This window comes from Chlorocebus sabaeus, chromosome 22, assembly GCF_047675955.1.
Source record: "Chlorocebus sabaeus isolate Y175 chromosome 22, mChlSab1.0.hap1, whole genome shotgun sequence".
In the NCBI taxonomy this organism is placed as follows: Eukaryota; Metazoa; Chordata; class Mammalia; order Primates; family Cercopithecidae; genus Chlorocebus; species Chlorocebus sabaeus.
In genome coordinates this window covers 70,365,655-70,386,411 of record NC_132925.1, presented here as the reverse complement: position 1 = coordinate 70,386,411, position 20,757 = coordinate 70,365,655, and the positions used below count along the sequence as shown (strand labels likewise).

The following is a 20,757-nucleotide window of genomic DNA, read 5'->3' as shown; positions in this document are numbered from 1 at the left end:
ATCAGCAGGCTGCTTAACTTTCTGAGGCTGCCTTCATGACTATGAATGGCTTTTTGGCATCACAAAGGGCTAAAAACCCTAGGAGCAAAATAATATCCACCACTAAGGCACCTATTCAGCATCTATTCTTTGGCTTCAGCAAACTCATTTCACTCATGGGGGGTGGAGGAGGGGGAAGTAAAGCAAAACTTTCTCATCTCCCTCATCGGTTATTTTATCAAATTAAAGTCTCCTTGCTCAAAGAAAAGAGGAGGGATGCGATCTATATTGTCTGAAGAAGTACAAAAAAAAAAAAAAAAAAAAGCAGCATGTTGTGTTGTACCCATTTTTACTAGTTAATCCACTGAGCAGACATTGGAAATTCATGCCAGATCAAATTTTAGAAGTTATCTGTCTAGATGTAAAAGCATCCAAATGGGAGGATGGTTCCAGGGAAGCCCAGTGGACCGGAGGGAAAGGGCCAACCGCCTTCTCTAAGGGAGAAATGGTATCAGTCTTGTGACTGACCTCCCACCTCCAGAATTTGTCACCTTTTATTTATACTTAACCTACATGTACTTCAACAATGACAAAAATAAAATAATCATAAATTGGTCTATATAGCATTTTTCTGAATAAATAAAGGCAGCTTCGCTTATATCATCAGTTGATTCTCACAATATATATTTTCCCAAGAACAAGTAGGAGAAAGCTATTTTGCCCCATTTCATGGATAAAGAAACTGAGGTACAGAGAAGCAGGATGATTTGCTAAAGGTCAGTGGGAAAAGCATTTATGATGGCATTTTTAAAATGGTGTAGTTGCTAATTTTTCAGTCCTTTTACTTTAATTAAAAGATAAAAGAATGAATTTCTTTTGTTTTTACAATTTAATTTGGGCCTCAGACTAAAATTTATAAGGTATTGTCTTAGACAGTTCAGGATGCTATAATAAAAGTCCCGCAGGACTGAGTGGCCTAAACAACAGAAATTTATTTCTCACTTCCCAGCTCTGGAGCTGGGAAGTACAGGATCAAGGTGCTGGCCAATTTGTTTTCGGTAACAGCCCTCTTCCTGGTTTGGAGGTGGCTGTTTTCTCCCAAGACAGAGTTCTGGTCTTTTTAGCCCCTTATAAAGCCACCAATCCTACCATAGGGACCCCCAGTCCCATGGCCTTATCCAAGCCCAGTTACCTCCCCAAAGCTCCACCAAATACCATCACATTGGTGTATGGTTTCAAATATGGTTCTTGGGAGGACAAAACTATCAGTCCACAGCGGGCATGAATGGTTCTAGGATGTGTTTTACTACTCTAGGAACTGAACATGACAAAAAGTCCACCCTTTGGGTTTACCCAATTTAATTAAGAATAAAACAATGATCTAAAAAGTCAGGAAATAACAGATGCTGGTGAGGCTGTGGAGGAAGAGGAAGGCTTTTACACTGTTGGTGGGAGTGTAAATTAGTTCAACTATTGTGGAAGACGGTGTGGAGATTCTTCAAGGATCTAGAACCAGAAATATCATTTGACCCAGCAATCCCAATACAGGGTATGTACCCAAAGGATTATAAATCATTCTACTATAAAGACACATACACACATATGTTTATTGCAGCATGATTCACACAGCAAAGATTTGGGATCAACTCAAATGCCCATCAATGATAGACTGGATAAAGAAATTGTGGTAGATATACACCATGGAATACTATGCAGCCATAAAAAAGAATGAGTCCATGTTCTTCACACAGACATAGATGAAGCTGGAAGCCATCATTCTCAGCAAACTAACACAGAAACAGAAAACCAAACACCGCATGTTCTCACTCATAAGTGGGAGTTGAACAATGAGAACACCTGGACACAGGGAAGAGAACATCACACACCGGGGCCTGTCAGGGGGTGGAGGGTAAGGGGAAGGAGAGCATTAGGACAAATACCTAATGTATGCAGGGCTTAAAACCCAGATGACGGGTTGATAGGTGCAGCAAACCACCATGGCACATAAATAAATACCTATGTAACAAACCTGCACATTCTGCAAATATATCCCAGAACTTAAAGTAAAATTAAAAAAAAAAAAGAATAAAGCGATGAGAAAAAAAGAAAATCTATAATGAACAGTAATTTTTTTTATGGTAGAAAAAAGAGCAGTTACTTGAAATTCAATGGCTCTTCACTCCTAAACAGTAAGTGACAGAAGAAAAAAAAAAAGATACATGCAAAATCTTTATTCTCCAAAGATCAACCATACTACGTAGGTGTACATAATAGTCAACTGCAATACACTGAGAAACAGAAATTACCAATATCAGTGGCTTGCAAAGTATTAAAATATCTCAAGGCCGGGTATACTCTGACCATCAAACAAATATGAGCAATAGGTTACAAAAATAAACTATTTTCCCATTATTGCTAAAAATACAGAAAATTTGGTAGGATTATTGCTAGGAATTTCAACTATTTGGCCCTTAGCAGTCAGAGCAAAAGAACAGAAAGGAAAAGTCTAGCATCCCAAAAAAGGGACATGAAAGTATTTCTTGTATCTTGCTATCCTAAAATTAACTTTTTAGGATAGGAACATACTGTTCTCAACTACGAAATGAATTGTATACAAGAAGAGCAAGCAGCAGGAAGCAGCATACTACAAGCCTTGAAACCTATGGCTATTTTATACAGTGGAGAAAATAGTTGTGTATTCCTCAGACTAAGAGTTCAGGGAGCTTTAGGCAGTATTTGACAGGAAAGAAGAGAAGAACTGCATGATTTTGTCTTGAGTCAATACAGAAAGAAAAGAGGGGTTTTACTTCTGAAGGGACTAGCACCAGAGAAATTTAAGGTAGACTTCCTCACCCTAAAACAGTTCCATTATTATCTCAGTCTGGTGGGTTTATAGATAATTTTGGTTTATTCTTTGTATGTTTATATATTTTGGCAGAAAATGTTGGTTGTCTGTCCACCACCTATTCCCCTTTTTTTCAAATAATCTTATTTTGCTGGTGTCCTTTTTCTATGTTGCTGGCATGAACTATTGATCTAAGGGAAGGCATAACACCCGACTCTGGCAATAAGATATAAGGTGAAGCTTTCCAAAGAGTTATAGGAAACAGGGGCTGGGTGTGGTGGCTCATGCCTGTAATCCCAGCACTCTGGGAGGCTGAGGTGGGTGGATCGCTTGAGGTCAGGAGTTCGAGACCAGCCTGGCCAACATGGCGAAACCCCTTCTCCATTAAAAATACAAAATTTAGCCAGGCATGGTGGTACGCACCTGTAATCCCAACTACTTGGCAGGGTAAGGCAGGAAAACTGTTTGAATCCAAGAGGAGGAAGTTGCGGTGAGCTGTGATGGCATCACTGCACTTTAGCCTGGGTGACAGAGTGAGACTCTGTCTCATTAAAAAAAAAAAAAAAAAGAGTTATAGAAAACATATCCCTCTCTGAAGAGAAGAAACATCACAAGAATTTTGTCAGCATATGAAAAGATGCTGAACATTATTAATTAGTCATTGAAGAAATGCAAATCAAAACCACAATGATATACTACTTTACACCCATTAGAAAGGCTATAATTAGAAATAAGGATAATAACAAATGTTGGCAAAAATGTGGAGGAATTGCCATCTTCATACATTACTAGTGGGAATGTAAATTGGTACAGTCACTGTGAAAAAGACTGGAGTTCCTCAAAAAGTTAAAAATAGAATTACCGCTTCTTCTCCGAGAAAACACCAAATGGTGGATGACGCCGGTGCAGCGGGGGGGCCCGGAGGCCCTGGGGGCCCTGGGATGGGGAACCGCGGTGGCTTCCGTGGAGGTTTCCGCAGTGGCATCCGGCGCCGGGGCCTGGGCCGAGGCCGAGGCCGCGGAGCTTGCAGAGGCAAGGCCGAGGATAAGGAGTGGATGCCCATCACCAAGCTGGGCCACTTGGTCAAGGACATGAAGATCAAGTCCCTGAGGGAGATCTACCTCTTCTCCCTGCCCATTAAGGAATCTGAGATCATTGACTTTTTCTTGGGGGCCTCTCTCAAGGACGAGGTTTTGAAGATTATGCCGGTGCAGAAGCAGACCGGTGCTGGCCAGTGCACCAGGTTCAAGGCATTTGTTGCTATCGGGGACTACAATGGCCACGTCGGCCCGGGTGTTAAGTGCTCCAAGGAGGCGGCCACCACCATTCGTGGGGTCATTATCCTGGCTAAACTCTCCATTGTCCCCCTGCGCAGAGGCTACTGGGGGAACAAGATCGGCAAGCCCCGCACCGTCCCTTGCAAGGTGACAGGCCGCTGCGGCTCTGTGCTGGTGCGCCTCATCCCTGCACCCAGGGGCACTGGCATCGTCTCAGCGCCTGTGCCCAAGAAGCTGCTCATGATGGCTGGTATCGATGACTGCTACACCTCAGTCTGGTGCTGTACTGCCACCCTGGGCAACTTCGCCAAGGCCACCTTTGATGCCATCTCTAAGACGTACAGCTACCTGACCCCTGACCTCTGGAAGGAGACTGTATTTACCAAGTCTCCCTATCAGGAGTTCACTGACCACCTTGTCAAGACCCACACCAGAGTCTCCGTGCAGCGGACCCAGGCTCCAGCTGTGGCTACAACATAGGGTTTTTATACAAGAAAAATAAAGTGAATTAAGCCTGAAAAAAAAAAAATCATATGATCCAGCAATTCCATTCCTAAGTATATGCACCACAAAAGTGAAAACATGAATTTTAAAAAACCTGTACACAAATGTTCATGGTAGCATTATTCCTAATAGCCAAATGGTGGGAACTATCCATATGTTTATCAGCTGATGAACAGATTTTTAAAATGTGACATATTCCTATAACGGAATATTAGTCAGCAATAAAAAGGAGTGAGGTATATACTCAAGGGAATTGAAAACATTTGTTCACATACACAGATTTGGACATGAATGTTCACAGAAGCATTCTTCATAATAGCTAAAAAGTAGAAACAACTCAAGTGTCCATCACTTGATGAGTGGATATACAGAATGCAGTATATGTATATGATGGAATACTACTCAGCCATAAAAAGGAATGAAATACTGGTACATACTACAACATGAATGAATACTGAAAACATTATGTTAAGTAAAAGAAGCCAAACAAAAAGGCCACATATCCATAGAGACAGAAAATAAGTTAGTGGTTGCCAGGGAGTTGGGGGGTGAGGTGGAGTGAACAGGGAATGACTATTAATGGGTATGAAATTTCTTTTCGGGGTGATGAAATGATCTGAAATTAGATAGTGGGGATGGTTGTGCAACTTTGTGATTATACTAAAAACCAGTGAATTGTACACTTTAAAAGGGTGAATTTTATGGTATGTGAATAAAAATCAATCGATTAATAATGAAATAAGCAATTGACAAAAAAAAAATAGATAACTTTAAAAAAAGAAATGAAATCTATGCCAAGACATGGATGAATCTCAAAAACACTGTTAAGTGAAAGAAGCCAATCATAAAGGGCCACATATAGTATTGATCCCATTTATATGAAATGTCTAGATTAGGCAAATCTGTATAGATAGAAATTAGATTAGTAGTTGCCTAGGGCTGAGGGAATTAGGGAGAAATGGGGAATGACTGCTAATTAGTACAGGGATTTTTGGGGGGACAATGAAAATGTTCTAAAGTTAGATTATAGTAATGGTTGCACAACTGTAAATACATAGAAATCCATTGCGTTGTACATTTTACATAGGTGAACTGTATGGCATGTGAATTATATACCAATAAAGCTGTTACCAGAAAAAAAAAGAGGTAAAACCACAGAAAACATCTTAACTCGTACCTGTACTTGCTGAATATTCTACAATGAGTGTGTAATACTTATATCTTCAGAAAGAAGGTGTTCAAATTTCTCTTGATTTGGAAAAAAAAAGCTGTTACATAAAACAAGGTAAAAATCAGAGCAGAGAAAATACTGTACATGAGCTCAGTTATAAAACTAAGTGCGTACATGTAAGGGAAAAAAACCTAGAGGAAAATACACTAAAAATGTATTGACAGTACTGATTTCTGAGTTCTGATCATTGGATGATTTTAATTTATTGTGGTGGAGGAAGTTTTTCTTTCTGTTTTTCTATATTAGCACACACTACTTCTTTATGTTTTTGTTTTAGTTTTTAATTGACACAATCATCACATATTTATGGGATACATAGTGATGTTTCAATACTTACAATGTGTAGTGATCAGATGAGGGTGATTAGCATATCCATCATGTAAAACATTTGTCATTTCTTTGTGCTGGGAATATTCAATATCCTCCTTTGAGATGATTGAAACTATATATTATTGTTAATTACAGTCACCCTACAGTGCTATAGAACACTAGAACGCATTGCTCTTATCTAGTCGTAATTTTGCACATACTACTTTTTGATTTCTAATTGGAAACGCACATGCAATCATACAGAAGCTTATTCAGCAATGAAATGTAAGCCTCCCTCACATCCTTGTTCCTCAGTTCCTCATTTCCAGGGCTGCCATGTAAGATTGTTCAAGACGTCGGCTGCACAATGGCACCTGGCTAAGGCAGTGAGTGGGGGCTGTAATCTAGCCAGGGCTCTGCTGGATAAGACATAACTCGTGGCTTTGAGAAAAAGAGTCCTTTTCATCTTAACCACACGAAAGCGTTATGCAACCAAGTGGCCATTCTGCCCTTTTCCCCTGCCCAAAGATATCACTGTTCCTAGTTTCTTGAATATCCATCCTGACATAGTCTATGATATCCAAACATATACCGCATACTATAACATACATATAAAAGTTATTTTAAAAGAGTAAAGAAATGGCAATACAATGACAGCAAAAGGCAGCACAGTATAATCAGAATTCTAGTATTTCTACAGAAGTCATTCAAGGCACTATGGTAAAATTGTATTTAAGGAAAGAAAAAAAACCACTTGGAACAAATAAATCTTAAGGTAAGAAGCCTAAATGCAATGATTGTTGAATTGTTTTCCACCTGAGCTGTCCTCAATTCACATGAATTGTTTATACAGCAAATGAAATTGGTTGCATCCATTGTCAAGGGGGTTCCTATTTGGTACCTCACTCATTGTGCTCCCCACAGCTTAGAAGAATGTGGAAACTTGTTTGTGGTCCAGTTTCCACTGCAGAAAGCTTTAGGATTTTAATCTTCTGAGAAACCTGAGAATGGGTGTCCCCAGGTGAAACGCGGCCCTTTCATTTCATTCACTCTTGTGTCCTTCAGAACAGGAACTGCTTCAACAGGCAATCCAAGGCCACTCTCTCCATTTATATCCCCACATCTCTACATTCATTCCATCTGGGGAGAAGTCTTAACTCGTTCAGAGAAAATGATGGTTAAATCAGTAATAAGTCACGTTATGAGATCTGATTGTAAGGATTGCTCTGTTACTCTGCAGAACTTTTGTCTCTGTTCCTGTTTTATGTTTTGCCTCATTACAGAGGGCCATACTGGTCTTCTTTTGGGTTCTAATGCTTTTGCCTCAGGCTCTTTATATTTGTGGCTCTTTAAGTCCTCAACACTCTTCTCCATCCTGAGATTGAATCCAGTGAACTCCCATTTATCTTTCAAGCCTTACCTTTAATGTTGATCCCTCAAAGCAGGTGAGTGCCCCATCGTTGCTGCTTAACTTCCCTTCTCATTACATCCACCATATTTAAAATTACCTGCTAAGGCTTGATTCCTACACCAGACCATAAGCTCCATGGGTGCAGGGACCATGACTGTCTTGTGACCCTTATATTGTCATTGCTTAGTATTAGGTTGGTGCAAAAGTAATTGCAGTTTTTGCCACTGAAAGTAGTGAGCTCAGTTGTTAATTATTTTTGCCCCAATCTAATACAATACCTGGCTCATATTAAAAACTCAATAAACCTGTTAGTTGAGCAGATGAAAATGTAAAACCTATGCATGACCCACAAAAGGAAAGTCTTTCCTTGTTTAAAAAAAACTGAGGCTGGGCATGGTGGCTAACACCTGTAATCCCAGCACATTGGGAGTCTGATACAGGAGGATCACTTGAGGCCAGGAATTTTAGACCGGCATGGCAACATAGTTAGATGCTGTCTTCACCAAAAAAAAAAAAAAAAAAAAAAATTAGTTGGGTGTGGTGGCTCATGACTATAGTCCTAGCTACTTGATAAGCTGGGTTTGAATCCAGGAGTTTGAAGTTGCAGTGAGCTATGAGCTATGACCATTCCACTGCACTCCGGCCTGGGCAACAGAGTGAGACCCGTCTCTTAAGAAAAAAAAAGTGCACCATTTAGGAGAAAATTTAGAATTGATTGAAAGCCAAGAATAATAAGGCTTAGAAACTACTCCTTAGGTCTTGAAGCATTTTCCAAGGAAGAAGCCTGGAGAAACCTGAGGCTGGTACTGGGTTAAAACTAACTACTGGATGAAAAAACAAACAAGACAAACACCACTGGGGTGCAATGGTTGAGACCCAGGAAGGCAATCCAAGATGGCTTTAGTGTGAGACATTTCTGTATGCTGAGAAAGAAGGTGGTGGGCAAGGTCTCTGGATGTGACCTACCTTACTCTTAATGACCTACCTTACCGTTAATTTGCCCTGATTCAAATAAATCTTGACAGTAGGAGCAAGGATTATCTGAGACATATTTGATCCTCCTAAGTGGCTTAGTTCTCTAAAACCCCTTTCAAGAGTGCTTTGGGGCACTCAGAAACTAGCTCTGCTTCTATTACACCGAGTTATGCTGAGAGCAGGATAAGATGATGTGGACTTATTTGCCTTGTGGATTTGTTCCCTGTTTCTATTTCTAAAATAGAATACTTAAGTCTGTTAACTGATTAACTACAGGAGTACAGAGAATGTCAATGGTTACCAGCATTCTTTACTTCCATTTTGAATGCCCTTTTCCATACACACTACTATATGGTTTTAGAGAAGATAAATAATTAAAATAAATAATTTAAGATATGCAGCATAGAAATATATAAAATGCAAACATCTTGTTTACATCATAAAGCACAGCTACATAAACAACAGATTATGTTCAGGCTGAAGAAGAATTTCTAAAACCCACAATCACTGAAATATGGTTGTGATGAAAGTAGAACATCCAAATTAATTTCCTTCTATAGCAATGGAAAATATATGGAGGCAGAGCCTCTTCAACTATTCCATCCAAGTAAACTACATGGTACAGAGGAAGGGTATCAGGGGTCAGGGGGTTGTCCCAAAGCAATTTTAGCCATCAGAAATTGAATTTGCCGATTTTATCTTAAAGATTCCTGAAGAGGCCGGGCGCGGTGGCTCAAGCCTGTAATCCCAGCACTTTGGGAGGCCAAGACGGGCGGATCATGAGGTCAGGAGATTGAGACCATCCTGGCTAACATGGTGAAACCCCATCTCTACTAAAAATACAAAAAACTAGCTGGGCGTGGTGGCGGGCGCCTGTAGTCCCAGCTACTCGGGAGGCTGAGGCAGGAGAATGAAGTAAACCTGGGAGGCGGAGCTTGCAGTGAGCTGAGATCCGGCCACTGCACTCCAGTCTGGGCGACAGAGCAAGACTCTGTCTCAAAAAAAAAAAAGACTCCTGAAGATTTTTTATTCTTCTTCATAATGTATCTTTGGTTTTCTTTCTAAAAATTCAATAAGTAAAACTGTTGTTCCAGGAAGATGTGCCATGTTTATTTTGGGTTTCCTATAATCTCTCAGGACATCTCTCGGGAGAAGAGTGTATCTTTCTTCCTCTCTTTCTTTTCTGAGTCAAGGTCTCACTCTGTTACCCGGGCTGGAGTACAGTGGTGCCATCACTGCTCACTACATCTTTGATCTCCTGGGCTCAAGTGATTCTCCAACTTCGGCCTCCTGATTAGCTGGTACACATGTGGGCACCACCACACCCAGAAATTTTTATATTTTTTTGTAGAGATGGGGTTTCGCCATGTTGCCCAAGCTGGTCTCAAACTCCTGGACTCAAGTGATCTGCCTGCCTCAGCCTCCCAAAGTGCTGAGACTACAAAGCATTAGCCACCCTTCCTGGCCAAGAGCGCAAATATCTCAGTGGTCAAGAAGAGGAGATACGACCACTGTAATCTATATAGACTTCAGAAAAACTTTTAGTTTAGTAAAAAAAAAATGTTTTTCATAATAAATGATTAAATGCAGTAGCCTGTGCATAGACAATTCTTCTGGGATCTTATACAGCCTCCTGTCTCAGCATATATTAATACCACAACTGCAGTGAATTTCCTATTTCTCATGTCTGCCCAACTGTTGCAGTCATGGGTGATTATCCAATATCCGCTCTACCCAAAAGGACAGGCCTAGGGCAGGTATGGTAATCCCATCCTCCCTGCCAAGTGATTGGTTTAGGAAAGGGCATGTGATCAGTTTTGTCCATTAAGACCAAAGGGGATATCTACTGAGGGGGCTTCTGGGAAACCTAGCTTAACTCTGGTTGAGCCATCTTGTTGCCACCATGAGGATGAAGCCAATACAGAGAGTTGATTTAAACAAGGCAATTACCAAGATGAGAAATTGGAACCTTCAAGTATTGTGTGTGAGCTGCCCTACCTCAGGATATCTTAACATAATAGATTCCCTTAAGACATGTGAAATAATCTCTTTCCATATTACCTTATTAACCCAATTAATGTGTGGGTTCTCTGTTACTTTAGGAGATCTTTAATGATATACTTTACATTGAACTAAAAGCTTTGCCAAGGGGAGGATGTTTTGTTTATCTTTGTATCCCAAAACCTAACACAGTATCTCAGATATAGGAGATGCATAATTCATATATGTAGGGCTGAACTGAACCAAATATCAAACATAAGATGTACAAAATGAATTTCCCATTGCCTCTAGATCTCCTAGATACCAAACAGCTAAATAAGCAACCCAGATTATAGACAGTATGACACGAGAGTAGGTGAGAATTATTGGCGTCAGGAGACAGTACTACAATTGACCTCAATACATTAGTCAGACTGCACATGACAGACAGTAAATCAAAAATAATCAGGAATCAATGAGATATACATATGAAAATCACTGTATGGAGAGTGATTGAAAAAGACCCCAGAAGATTATTTTGTTTAAAGGAAGCATAGCCCTGGACTTTTGGTATTACGGTACTAATCATTCAAATACAGAATACGACAGAGAAGAGAAACAACATTTTCATATCTGGAACATCCAGGAGGATACGCCAGCAGTAGCTAGATGTTCGGAGGATCCTGAAGATATTGGGTCTGTGTCCACACTAATAAAACACAAAGGCTAAATCAGATCCCCTCCACTTCATTTGTAAGAACTGCCTGGATCACAGAGGTGCTTTGAAACTTAGCAAGGATTCAGGGGCTTCTAATGAACACCCAAATATTCCTCAGAAAAGAAAAAAAATCATTCCTTCCTGATATTCCTCAGAAAAGAAGCTATGTGCAGGCACTGACTTAGGGGGTTTCACACCCACCAAGCCATGTTAGTGTCCTCAACAACTCAGAAGTATTCTCACTATCCCCATTTTAAAACTGGCTCAACTGGGCAGTTATTGTCATTAACCAAGGGATCCAACTAATGGTAGATACAAGGAATGCCATGTAACATAGAATTCTAACAGAGGCCCTCTGCTAGGAAAACAACAGGGCTCAGTGATAGGAAAATCTCAGTAAGGAAGGAAGGAACACTTCCCCGAGAAATGAGTGAGGAAGCTAACCCCATTCCTGCCGTTGCTACTAACTTCTGAGACTATGAAACGTCAGCACTATTCAAACAGTCATAGAAACCTTCACAGAGGGGAGATACAGGCAGGACAGGTTTTGGAAGTATAGAAAGCTTAAATATACTCCTAATGCCATCAGCTTGAAAATAAAAGAGGCATATGGACATTTGAACCTTACAAGTTCAAGTGTACTCCACTTATGAAGTATAGTACAGCATTCTCTATCTCTATTCCAAAAGTGTGCATAAGCACTCCCCCTACCCCAGCACACACACACACACACACACACACAGGTTTCTCTTTGCACATTTTATTCTTTTATTTATTTATTTATTTTATTATTATACTTTAAGTTCTAGGGTGCATGTGCACAACATGCAGGTTTGTTACATATGTATACATGTGCCATGTTGGTGTGCTGCACCCATTAACTCATCATTTACATTAGGTATATCTCCTAATGCTATCTCTCCCCCCTCCCCCCTTTTCACAATAGGCCCTGGTGTGTGATGTTCCCCTTCCTGTGTCCAAGTGATCTCATTGTTCAATTCCCACCTATGAGTGAGAACATGCAGTGTTTGGTTTTCTGTTCTTGTGATAGTTTGCTGAGAATGATGGTTTCCAGCTGCATCCACGTCCCTACAAAGGACACAAACTCATCCTTTTTTATGGCTGCATAGTATTCCATGGTGTATATGTGCCACATTTTCTTAATCCAGTCTGTCATTGATGGACATTTGGGTTGACACGGAGTTTCGCTATTGTTGCCCAGGCTAGAGTACAATGGCGCGATCTCGGCTCACCGCAACCTCTGCCCCTTGTGTTCAAGCGATTCTCCTGCCTCAGCCTCCCAAATAGCTGGGATTACAGGCATGCAGCACCACGTCTGGCTAATTTTTGTGTTTTTAGTAGAGGCAAGGTTTCTCGATGTTGGTCAGGCTGGCCTCAAACTCCCGAGTTCAGGTGATCCACCCGCCTCGGCCTCCCAAAGTGCTGGGATTACAGGCATGAGCCACTGCGCCTGGCCACACATTTTACTCTCACCAGAATCAGAGACATGTCTATCCCTAAGATATTATTTTGTTAATTTTAGAGACAGGTTCTCTCTGTCACCCGGGCTCTGGAGTGCAGTGGCGCAATTATGCTCACAGTCTTGAACTCCAGGGCTCAAGCGATCTTCCTGCCTCAGCCTCTGAAGTAGCTAGGACTATAGGCATACACCACACCTGGCTATTTAAATTTTTTTTTTTTTTTGTAGAAACAGGTCTTACTATATTGCCCAGGTTGGCCTTGAGCTCTTGGCTTCAAGTGATCCTCTTGTCTTAGCCTCCCAAAGCACTGAGATTACAAGCCTAAGCCAATGTGCCTGGTCTCCTAAGAATGTTTTCTTTTAGATTTTCTTGAACAAAAGTGCAAACAGAAAATACAGTGTTAGTGTATTTTTGCCCATGAGATTTCTCTCCATAACAGAATTCAGAAAAATTAAAATTAAATAAATGCACAGACTTTCTGATCCAGAGGATTCTTTCATAGCATTACTTTCTTAAATTTTAAGGATAGAAAATGTAACTCTGGCTTTGAGATATGATTATTAGAGTTAGAAGAATCAAATAATAACCAGCTACTTTATGTTGATTTGCTTTCATGAAACAGCCATTAATCATTTCATTTTCACAATGACCTGTGAAATAAAGTATTATTATAACCTCTATTTTACATCATTATTATTATTATTACTTCTTTTTTTATTATACTTTAAGTTCTAGGGTACATGTGCACAATGTGCAGGTTTGTTACATATGTATACACGTGCCATGTTGGTGTGCTGCACCCATTAATGTGTCATTTACATTAGGTATATCTCCTAATGCTATCCCTCCCCCCTCCCCCAACCCCACGACAGGCCCCGGTGTGTAATGTTCCCCTTCCTGTGTCCAAGTGTTCTCATTGTTCAATTCCCACCTATGAGTGAGAACATGCGGTGTTTGTTTTTTTGTCCTTGCGATAGTTTGCTGAGAATGATGGTTTATTACTTCTATTATAGTAAAGCTGAAACTTAGAGAGGTTAAAGGAGTTGATGGGTTAGGTTCAGACACTGAAGTATCCAGAGGTCAATAATCCGGGCAGAACTGTGAGTTTTGTGCTTGGTACTGGATGGAGTTGGGCATAAATGAAGTAGGTCAAGACAAACAGAAAGCAAGTTCATGTGAGCAGCTTGGAATGAGAACACTAATCAAGAAGACATTGAGAAGGTTGACAGTCAGGTGGTTCAGAACCCCAGACTCCACAGGAATAGAAAGAGGATGCAAGAGATCTTGTTATACTCAGATATGGCTACCAGGAGAGTGGGGATCCTGACTGTCTTCCTCACAACTGTGTCCTTAGGGCTTATGACAGTGCCTGAAAATAACAGGCAGGAATGAAAGGGATTAAAAACTTGGTCCGACAGCCTAGAAGAGAAATGTGGGGTGCCAGCTATACAGAGGCTATAAAGTCTTTGTCAGAGCTCTTTGTTCGCGAATGATGGAAACATAATTATAACTAATTTAAGCAATCTGGAATTTATTGGCTCATACAACAAACTAGAGAATAGGCAGGGTCAAACAGACCTTGTAGATGCCAAGAATGTTTTCTTTCTCCTTGCTTTTGCCATTGCTTCTTTTACGCAGTTCGTTCATGTTCTCTGGTGTGTTCCTTTACACGTGTCATTCACTCCGTTAGGTGTGCTATCACAAAAGGGTATAAAACCACAACCAAAGGCACATCCAAGTGTATGCCCTTATAGACTCACAATCAGAGAGGAAAGAGAGCTCTTCTCTGCTAGCTCCTGCAGGTTAAATCATGGGCAAGGATGCCGATTGACTATCATAGCCATTATAGCCAGGTTAGAGGACATAGTAGTCTGTGTAGCGACTGGCTTGACCAGAAGCAGAAGCCATCCTGTGGTCCAGGAGGGCGGGTACCATGACTGGCAGCCCTATGCAGGGCAACTTGGTCAGATGTGTGAAAAGAACATTTTCCCCAATAAAAGGGAGTTCCTGTTACCAGAATAAGTGGTAGAAGGATGTTGGGCAGCAGAAGCAGCCAATCTTCCCTACAAGGGCTCTTACCTTTGAGGCAAACATATCCAAGCGAAGGAAGGAACCATTGCTAAGCCATGACATTCTAGTTCTGGGATACGCCACAACATCTGGCTCACTCTGATACCATGTTTCCCAGTCCTACCCTCCTTGGTGCCAGAAATTAAATGATCCATGATGACCCGCTTTCTGGTCTGCAGACAAAAACCTCCTAGTTCCAACTGAAATTTAAATTTAACTTGGTCCTTTGTAGTGAAACAGTACTGCAGGATAGGCACCATATTAATAGTATCAACCTGTTTATTAATGTGATTTCAAATAATATTTTGCATTTTCAATGACTTGATTACGTGGCACCTTGGGTATAATAATTATTAAATTCTTTCATCTGTTCCGAAGCAAAGAGATGCATTGCTTTGTTTTTCACCCAAAGAATATCAATAATACCCCATTATTAATTTTATTGGGATCCCCTGAATCTGAAAGCTTAAAACTTTATTAAAAAGGCCCTCACCCTTGCACTTCTTATTCCCTTTTCCATAAATCCAACACAAAAACACATGAGGTGCCAACAGCTGAAACCTTTTGCCAAGATGGGCTTAATGCTTTTAAATGGCCAGAAGCACACTCACACTCTCAGGGCCCCACTTCTAGAGCTCCACGTTTAATGAACAATGGCTCTTGGAAAACCTCATGCTGGATTCCAGCCGATACTCACAGCTCACAACTTTGCTGTCAAGATGCCAACTGTGCAAGGCCCTAACAAGAGTTTCCCAGTGCATCGGGCTCCTCCCAGTCAATAGCTGTCACTCCCACAGGCTCAGCTGGTCCTCAGCAAGTAAGAAGGAGCATCCTCCCCACCAACTGACCCTTTAAATAGCCTTGCCACATTTCCATTGTAAAATATTCACTTTCCTTTCTGTTCTCTTCTCCAACTTCTGGGGAAACAAGTGAGAAACTGCTAAGTGATGCTGCCTCCTCATTTGCAACTTTCCTATCATCTCCTCTTCAAAAAAGCCGGTTCAGTCAGTTTTGTGGCAGTAAACATGGCCTTTGGGGCAGGCTCTAGAGCTGTCAATAATGACTATGTTTAGCCACGTCTTACCAAATGTCATTAATGTCAGGTTTTGTTTTTGTTTTTGTTTTTTTTAGAGACAAGGTCTTGCTCTGTGTCTCAGGCTAGAGTGCAGTGGCTCAAACAGCTCACTGTAACCTTGAACTTCTGGCTTAAGCACTCCTCCTGCCTCAGCCTCCTAAGTAGCTGGGACTACGGGTGTGTGCCACCACACCTAGCTAGTTTTTAGTTTTAATTTTTTTTTTTTTTTTTTTTTTTTTAGAGATGGGAGTCTTGTTGTGTTGCCTAGGTTGGTCTCAAACTCCTGGCTTCAAGAGATCTGCCTTGGCCTCTGAAGTGCTGAGATTACAGGTGTGAGCCATCACACCCATCCTAATGTCAGGTTTTTAAGCAAGTATTTGCACCAGTATTTGCAGAGTGTCTTTTGGAATCTTCCTGAAATTCGTATAAATCAGAACATGGGGTGGAGGTGACTTGGTTTAAGGAAGAAAGTAGTAATATACACGTTCCCATTCCAGCCCCTGGCAATACTATATATATCTTTTACTGAATGTAAATTCAACAAGTGCTTGGGTATAAAAGACAGTAAGGATTAGCATGAGAAAGAAATAATGTAATGTAAGTGATTCCACCTATGAAGCCACTTCAAAAAGGTGAGCGTTAGATGGGACTTAAGAATATTCTCAGTGGGGCTTAGTTCCTGGATACCTCTCATGGTGTCAGCACAGCACAGTGTAATGACTCTACTATTCAAAGGGAGCCATTTTTCATACAACCCGGTCCCTAACCTCAAGACAACTACTTTATCTGGTGCTTAATCTAAGAAACAGAAACAGTGAATTAAGTTGCAACTCTGGACTTAACAAGAGGTGCAATGTGTGACAGGGCAACCCAAACGATGTTCAAGGGTTACTTATTAAACAGGATTTTTGTCTTTGTGATTTTCTGATCTGATGGTGTCCACTGGGCCAGGGATGGAAAGTAGTTTTCCACTCGAATGCTAACTCCAGTTGATTGGTAGTGGCTGCCTGGGCACTGCTTCGAGAAGGATTCTAAGGCCCAGTGGGAAAGAGTGCTATGATTGATCAGCAATGTCTGCCGTAGGCCCAGACGTGGCTGCAGAAGTGTCACCCATTTCTTTCACTGAGAGGGAAATGAGGGTTGTATTGTGTTTTTCCTTTCCAAATACTGGGCATTTGATTTTTTTTTTTTTTTCCCTGTGGAGCCAGTGCTAGCTGAGGTTTTTGTTCCTGTCCATGTGGGGGCAAAAGGAGTTAGGGGGTCATGGAAAAGCATCTGTGGAGTTCACTGACCTAGGTCATCGGGGTCAGCACACTTTTTAAAAATACAGTCTCAACTGTAGTGACTCGACTCTGCTGTTGCAGTGGGAAAGCAGCCAAGACAATACATCTCAAATGGGCACAGCTGCGTGCTAATAAATCTTTATTTACAAAACAGGCCATGGTCAACCCCAATCTAGACTGTGAGAGATATGGGTAGGAATTAATGCATAGGTGAAATGGAAAGGTGAAATCAGGGGAAAATTTCTTTCTAGGAGGGAATTTAGGAGCAAACCTGAAAAGTCCCTTTTGAAGTGATGAAGAACCCTGAAGTCATCGGACCTGAAATGTTCCTTTCAATTAATAGTCAGTAATGCAATCATGGGCTCCTCCACATGCAAGCAAGAGGCTGCTGCCTATCAAGCATGGTTCAAGAGCCAAGTACCCCCAAAGGCATCATCTTGCTAGTCTGAAATTTCCGCCAATTGATGCTTTCTCCAGAAAGCCCTTGTTGAAAAGTAAAGCTGTCTCCATGGAACCCTTAATCCAATAACCTACCAGCACTTGGAGAACATATTAGTTAAGAGAGAGCAGGACTGTGATGGAGCAGAACGTGGGACCTGTAAGTTTTGAGTGGAAAATGCTGTAAAACAGGAAAATGATATCATAAAAAGGAGTCAGGGCTTGTTGTACTGGCTGGACGGGCAGGACTTGGTAGGGAGAGTGGGGGGTGAACAATAAACAAGAGCAGCTCTGCCGAGCTGGAGCCAGCAGCAGTTGAGAGAGCTGCATGGAGTCCTGGCAGGGGACCAGAGCCACCTTAGAGCAGGGATGGCGCCAGTAGGAGGAATTTCAAGCAGGGAAGAGTCGAAGACTGGAGGGCTCACGCCCAAGTTGCACCTGGGGACCACTGCTTAGAGTGTTTTTCGGAGAGGCCAGTGAGAAGCTCAGGTTTGAAGTCAGATTCTATCAACCTGGGGTAAAATTCCAGCTCTGCAGTTATCCACCTTATAATCTTGGAGGAATTATTTAACCCCTTTAAGGCTCTGGTTTGCCATCTGTAAAATAGAAAAACAGTTCCATCCTAAGGTTGTTCATGAGGAGGAATATATGCACGGTGTCTTAAAAGGCCAGTTCTTGGCTCACAGTGAGTTTCCAGGAAAGGGAGCCTAGAGTCATCCCACTACTCAGTCTCAGCAGAAAACTGGCATCGCTTGGTTCAGCACTTCTTTGTGCTGAATGTGTGAATGCAAAAGGGAAGAAGGCAGAGGTTACTAGCGGATTCTGGCTCAGTCTTTACCCTAGAGCTAGATGTCTGAACTTCTCTCTTTCTTTAAGTTGGAGAAGCAAATCCACTTGGCTGTTGAGACATTTCCAACAAGAATTCATTTAAATCAGAAACTCATACAACCAGGAGATTCCTAGGCATTGTCCCATTTCTCCGTGTGCACCACAGAAAACTTGCAATGACCCAGTAGAAGGAGTATTAGTGCCTCATCTGTCCTCATAAGGCATCAGGAACACAATGAGCTACTTCCCAGTCACCTCTGGACAGCCAAGGGGTTGGCCAGATGGCATAGTGACCACCAGCGTTCATCCTCATTCTTCTTGCTGAGAAAAATCTCAATTTTTATACATTATCCATCCTTCCCTCACACAACCCAGGTGCTAATCCCCCCTTCAGGGGGAAACCTAATTGGCATAAACCAATTGCCATGTGAGGGGACCTGGGACAGAAGCCAGTTCATCAGAGAGAATCTCAGGGCTACTGCTTGGAAATCTGGGATGAAGGAACCCTCCCTTCTCTGTATATAGAAAGCTGAGATGTGAGGACTAAACTGCCACAGCCATTCTTGCTACCAAAAAGGAAGAAAATCTGATAACAAACCACATGTGCAGAAGGCAGAGTAGAGAGAATTCAGAGAACACTGGCAGCCTCTTCAACTGTACCTGAAGTTAGAACCCTTCAGGTTCTCAGTTACACGAGCCAAAAAGCAGTTCTTACAGTTTAAGCTGGTTTGAAATGGGGTTTCTCCTGGTCATATGGATTCTTCCACTTTCAGGATCCCCATAACCCCCAGCAATGCCAACAAGAACTCCACCCTTTCCTCAAATGGCTCAGATTTCCTGACAACAAACACAATTTCCTAGTGCACAGAACAGACCCCTGGCTTGCTTCCCTTAGACTATGAAGCAAAAGGACAAAGGAACAAATGTGAACTTTGGTTGGCACCTTCCTCTCTGAGCCCATCTCTTGCTCCTGACCATTCCTCTCCATCAGGACACTCGGGCCAATTCAAGTTCCAAAAGCAGGTCCGATATCAGCTCTTAACTTCTGCTAAGTCTCCAGATTCTACTGGCACTCCTGTGCCTAAGAGTGAATGTGTGAGTACAGGGGTAAGCGTGTGAATATCTGCGTGAGTGTATGGGTAAGTGTAAGCGTAGGAATGCGTGTGTGAGCACGCGAGTGTACGACTGTGTATGTAGTTTGCAAGACCTGTACAAGCTGTTTCTGGAAAAGTGCTCCACCTAGGGGCAGACAGTCAAACTGATGCCCTCTGATAGCACGGGTAGTAGGCATGGCCCGGAAATGGCCATTGAGAGGAAGGAAGGAAAATAGAGTATTTTACCCATGAGGTTCAGCATCTTCTCTTAATAAAAGTAATGCCTGAAAGGTTATGGAACAAGGGGAAAAAAGAAACATATATATATATATATATTTGAGACAGGGTCTTGCTCTGTTGCCCAGGCTGGAATCTGGAAGTATGATTCCCTGCAGTTAGAGCTCACTGCCGCCTCTAACTCCTGGGCTCAAGGAATCCTCCCATCTCAGCCTCTCAAGAACGATATTTTTAATTACAATGGAAAACAGTACTTTAAACAAATCAAAGTTTGAAAATTTATACTTGGCCTATAGAAGAGGGGCTGTAAGCCCTAAGCGGTCAGCCAGGTGAAATCCATGAGTCCTATGGATCCCATTCTCCTGTGGCAAACTAGAGATGGCATCCCTATTGAAGCGTGGACACCGCCATTCAGCCCCAAGTGATAATGATGGCCCAGTGGTGCCAAAACTCTGAATTGAAAACAAAACACATCAGAACAATTTGTCCAGATTTGTACCTGAACTATCCTAATTTTCTGCATGGTGGCTACTAATTCACATGGTATTCTAACTGTAAGTCACCAATTTGCAACTCATGCTGTCCATTCTCTGTTGTTTCTTAAAACTGAAGAAGGTTTAACTTAGGACTCCCTTAAATTTTCATTGTCCTGAGAGTATTTACAAATATGACTCAACTCACAAAAATACAATTGACCACCCACACCTCAGTCTGAAGCAAGGTACACCTGGATGATTATAAATGCATCTAGGCAATACAACACAATTTAAACCTGGGATAGAGAGGGAGAAGTTGACAGCACTGAGTTTCTGAGTTATGTTTTTCATCCTACAGGATATGAATCACCCCAGGCTCCATCCCTTAGCAGGGTAAATCTCTTTGTCAGAAGCATGAGGAATCAGAAATGTTCTGTCTCCTGACTTCATAAAAATATTTGACTAATGAACAAAGTCTCCAGTTCCAAAGGTGATCCTGATCTCCTGTCTAGGGAAACTTTTAAGAAGTTCATCAAATCAAGTAGT

At 41.6% G+C, this 20,757-nt stretch overlaps 1 protein-coding gene and 1 pseudogene across 1 annotated transcript in view; one reads left to right on the top strand and one right to left on the bottom strand.

Annotated features, from left to right (window-relative positions):
* The window catches only part of FRMD4B (FERM domain containing 4B), a 363,826-nt gene that overhangs the window by 214,854 nt on the left and 128,215 nt on the right, over window positions 1-20,757 (bottom strand). The gene's annotated exons all lie outside the window — the stretch shown is intronic.
* On the top strand, window positions 3,712-4,733 carry LOC103227878 (small ribosomal subunit protein uS5 pseudogene; annotated as a pseudogene).